General features: G+C 41.6%; 1 pseudogene; it reads left to right on the forward strand.

Annotated features, from left to right (window-relative positions):
- Window positions 1-3,230: 3,230 nt before the first annotated feature.
- Window positions 3,231-4,086, forward strand: LOC114475995 (plasminogen activator inhibitor 1 RNA-binding protein pseudogene; annotated as a pseudogene).
- The last annotated feature ends 1,236 nt before the right edge of the window (window positions 4,087-5,322 follow it).

The raw sequence follows: 5,322 nt of genomic DNA on the forward strand, positions 1-5,322 counted from the left end.
GAAACATGGCAGGAGAAACGCAGCAAAAACACTTGGTAAACAAGTGACAAGTCAAATTCTCTTCTATGGGAACACTTTGGGTTTGATGATGAAGACCTCGAGCAAAGACACATCACGTGCAAGAAGTGTTTTGTTTTGTGCAAAAGTGAACACACTTGATTTTAGTGTTTGAATGATTTTATCTATGTTTAAAGAATATATTTAATTTTTTTTTTGTACAAAAAATTGGCAAATAATCGTTTGAATAATCGTGATTTCAATTATGACTAAAGTAATCGTGATTATTATTTTTTCTATAATCGAGCAACCCTAACATAAACCACCAGTGAAAAAAGCCGGTGTGATTAGCGGCTAATGCTATCCTAGCTCAGTGCTACAGAGAGAACTTTTACCTGCTACTACCACCCCTCACTGATTCTCCTCCACGCCTAATCCTTCCGAGTCCGGTCCCGGTTATAAAGGCCATGTCATATACAGTAGCTATAGGTGGTCACACACAGCTTCTACTCCATGGTTGAATGGATGAACAGACCGGTGTCCGTGTTGTCGGCCTGACGTCATCGTCAAACAAAGACTCTGATTGGCTTTCGTCATGCGAAACAGTCGCAGGAGTTCAATATTTTCAACTCTTGTGAATATGCGTAAAATCAGGAGCGCGCTCGCACGACCAATGCACTTGACGTGCGGATCGGACCACACCGCCGCACAGGAAAGATTTCGCATCTGGGACGCATTTATCCATTGACTTTGTATGTAATCTGGACATATGGACAATTTGTGACGCATCCGATGTGAACGCAGCAATAGGGTTCAGTGTTTGGCCCAAGGACACTTCAACACACAGACAGGTATAGACTGGGATCAGACCCCCCAACCTCTCGATCTCGTTCTTGTTAAGGAAAAGTGGATAGGAAAGGAGATAGGAGGGATCATTCAGACGCAGCCAAGTACTTTTGCCACCTCTGCATTTCAAAGGTAGATTTATCAGATTTATCTTCCTTTTGCTTGAACAACAGAGCTTAAAACTGCCACTTATTTTGAGTCTGCTGCAGAGAGGATTCAAAGGAGGCAGCTGTAAACAAACCAAGGCACCTTAAACTTTTTTTCTATTTGAAGTAAATCAAACAGTGAGGGAGCTCTTTAAGGCAATTTGCAGCCTTCTATCTGGAGCAATTAGGTGAAGGAGAGATTGACAGCAGCAGAGAGCGTAGACAGACACATGATAGACAGGCAGACGCTCTCTGGTGTAAAGCCAACACTCCTAAAGGTTTGGCTCCCAGATAACGCTACAGATCATCTCTGATTATGTCGCTTATTAATTCAATCTGTCAGCTCTGGCTGGCTGCTCTTTTATTAGTGCAGTCTTTTGCTAAATCACTGCACTACAGCACGTGGATGATGTAAGAAAAGGTAAAGAAAAGGATCAGGAGACAAAGAAAAAGAAGCTTAAAAAAACATTCATCCATTCGAGATCAGAGGTAAATAAAACATTTGTGTAATGCACAGAACATTTTAGGAGGAAAGTCTTGCAGATTTTTTTTTTTTTTACTTTGAAAGGGATTTGCAAACTGCAATCTGTTCTGCATAACTTGGTGATTAAGGACAGTCCTTTTCAGAATTTAATCAACTGATTGGTAAACTTGTAAACTTTTTGTTTGAATCCAATTCTTTCAAGTTATTCTTGTTTAATGGTTAAACTTCTTTTATTGTTGCCCTGTTGTAATGTGAGCTGTTTTGGTTTTTTGGGTTCAAATTAAACCATGTTTTTGGAAAAATACATGTTTTTCTCAACTCTAACTGATCAAATCAAGGGCCTTTCTTGTAGTTGTTTTCTCTGGTATCTGTACTTTACTTGATTTTTTTTTTTTACTTTTACTCCTTACTTTTTGAAACAAATATCTGTACTTTCAACTCCTTACATTTGAAAAATTAACTCGTTACTTTTAAGACCTTCGAAGATGTCAGCATGTAAAAAGACGTAACATTTTGGTAGTTTGAGCTTTTCTCTGTCAGGCAGGTCCCTTAGTTTTATGGTTAACATTTTCAAGTTTAAAAGAAATGTTAAACTCTGGGTTTAATTGAGCATTTGCACTATTTTTCTTAACATATTTAGTTTACAGTGCATGGCATCCTAACAGTGATGCATCTTTCAAGGCTTTAATCAGATTACGGCCGCCTGTTCCAGTATAAAAACCCGGAACAAGCGGCTGTAATGGGACTAGCATGGATTCTGCTGGGACACATCAAGTGTTTAAAATACACATGATATAAACCGACTTTGGCCCTTGTTTTGTATGTTACAGGTACAAGAACATAGACGATCAAAGCAAAGATAGTTTTGTGGCGTTGGTGGTGGTTTAGACTAAAGACAACTAACCGTGTCAAAGCAATATAAGCTTGTAGATACTGTGGAGTCAGGCTGTTCTAATCAGACTGGCAATCATGTATACTTTGCCAGACAAAAATTTCAGAGACCCTTCAATGTACTACCAATTCAACAAGACAGGATGTTGGTGCAGGGTACAATTATGTTGCTGAAAATCATCTCAAATTTCAAGAACTTAACGCCATGCCCCCTTATATGAATATACAGCACTTAATATAAGCTCAGGGCTGGAAGATACATTACATGAAAAAGGTGTATCCTAGCACAAGTCTTGTAGAAATAAAATGAGTAATGCCAAGCTTCTGAAAGCATGCAATAGAAAAAGTGAAGAGTTACAGGAGCCAAGTCCGGTGAAAACAAGTAAGAAGGTGTGCTACAGAACTTTGTGACACACAACTGCTGGCAAAGTTAGCTGATAGAAACATGGTGGCTATTGATGCCCAGTATCATGCCAAATGCTTAGCAACATGGTACAAAAAGGCGCAATTCTCAGGGAAGTGTGTTACATGGCATAGCTTTTGCTGAACTAGTCTCATGCAAGATGATCCCAAGCTTTGGAGAATATCCCTCCAACACAAGCAGCTCTCAAGCAGCATGTATTAAGGACAACATACCAAGGAGGGCATGTTTGGGGCAAGTACTGAAAAAAGAGCCAATGCTACCAAGTCCGACAGACTTGTGCAGCACAAATCCTTTGTTCCAGTCGGCTCCCTCATTGGCTTTGCGGATGTTGAACTCCACCTTTACTCAGCCCTTTCCCAGCCATCTTGTGGCTTCACCCAGCGAAGTGTTTGCTCCAAGCCTCATAGAATCGGAGAAAAAATCCTGCTGGAGGGGTGCCATCATGCCAGGACAAATGCAAGATGGTTTTGGCTGTGCCATAACCAATCAAATCGACCAGTTATTTGATGATGAGTCGGGTCCGTTTGAACTGTTGAAACAGGCTGAAGTGAAGAAGAAGGAGGCTCCTGTGCCTGATGCCACCAAGACTTCAGCCCAGGCTGCCAAGTAGCCTAAGAAAGAGTCTCAAAAGGAATGAAAGGTTCCTCTGGCTGACAACAAGGAGGAGATCCAAGCCCCTGTACCACTGAAGAAAGACGGTATGAGGAGAATGGGCCGGGCGCCAGAGAGTGACGGTCCCAGAACCCCAGGGTGGCCAGGGAGATGGATGACCCCTCACAGACAGACAACCTGCAGACAGGCGGCCACCTCATTGCTTCCAGAGACCTGCTGGTGAAAGAAACCAGAGGGCACAGAGTTCTCAGATGAGAAGCCAATTGGACACAGCATGGGTCACGGTGATGGCTTTGATTCCAGAGGAAAACGTGAATATGACAGACACAGCGGCAGCGACCGATCTCTGAAAGGTGAAGAGAAACGTAGAGGAAGTGGCTCTCATAACCATCAAGGATGAAGGGAATGAGCTTGACCAGTCGGCCAATACTGAAGAGACCCCAGAAGGAGAGGAGCATCCACCTGCTGATTCTGAAAACAAAAAAGAGAATGAGGCCGAGGAGGTTAAGGAAGAAGGCCCCAAAGAGATGACGCTGGACGAATGGAAGGTCATGCAGGGAAAGGAACGAGTAAAGGTGGAGTTCAACATCCACAAAGCCAAAGAGGGAGCCGACTGGAACAAAGGATTTGTGCTGCACAAGTCCAACACAGAGAGAAGAATGTCAATGTCAACTTTATTTATATAGCACATTTCAAAACAGCTACAACTGCCCAAAGTGCTGTACAGCAAACATGATAAAATACAATGTAAAAACAGTCACAAAACATAGAGCATAAAACAATAATAATAAAATACATGGGATCTGCTCAACTTGTGTTGAAAGCCAAAGCAAAAAGATGGGTTTTCGACAATGACTTAAAAACATGAACGGACTGGGCCATTTTGACATTCAGCAGAAGGCTGTTCCAGAGACTCGGAGCCACTACGGCAAAAGCCCGGTCTCCTCTGGTTTTGCGCTTAGCTATAGGCACCACCAGAGTCATTTGATTGGAGGATCTCAGTGTTCGACCTGGATCACGAAACAACAAAAGCTCCGAAAGGTAGGATGGAGCCAACCCATTCAGACATTTAAAAACCATCAACAGTATCTTGAACTGAATCCTAAAACTGACTGGAAGCCAGTGCAGAGAGGCCAACACAGGAGTTATGTGCTCACGTTCCCTCGTTCCCGTGAGCAAACGCTCCACTGCGTTTTGAACCAACTGCAGACGCCGGATGGAAGTTTGATCGAGCCCGCAGTACAGAGAGTTACAATAATCTAAGCGACACGTAATAAAAGCATGAATGACACGCTCCAGGTCGGCGTGAGGCAAATAGGATCTGATTTTGCTGAGCAAACGCAGCTGAAAAAAGCTATTTTTGACGACTGAACTTATTTGTCTGTCAAACTTAAATGAACTGTCCAAAACAACCCCAAGATTCCTAGCAGAGTCGTGGAAATAGATACTCAAAGGGCCCAGAGCAGTGACATCACGAGTTACCAAATACAACAATTTCAGTTTTAGAGTCATTAAGCTTTAGGCAATTTTGAGCCATCCAGTCCTTTACTTCCTGTAAACAATCAAACAAAACTTGAGCATTGTCTGTGCCTGGCTTCAAAGGCAGATAAATTTGCAGGTCGTCTGCAAAACAATGAAAGTCCATTAGAAGGCCATAACAAGACTATATATTATTTTAAATGGTGTATTTTAAAGCTTTGAGTGCAATATTTGTATTTAAATGTATTTATTTATAACCCTAATTTATGCAGGTATAGTTCTATTGAGACATCAAGGTCTCAATTTAAAGAGTTTAATGTTCTTGAACAATTTAAGAGTTACACACGGGCATGTGAAAAGACAAAATGTCATACAAATGCAAGTTCTTAGGAGAACAGGTTCAAATATGAAAAACAAGAACAGGTTGACAGTAAATTTTATAT

Source organism: Gouania willdenowi, chromosome 14 (genome assembly GCF_900634775.1).
Source record: "Gouania willdenowi chromosome 14, fGouWil2.1, whole genome shotgun sequence".
NCBI classification, from domain to species: Eukaryota; Metazoa; Chordata; class Actinopteri; order Blenniiformes; family Gobiesocidae; genus Gouania; species Gouania willdenowi.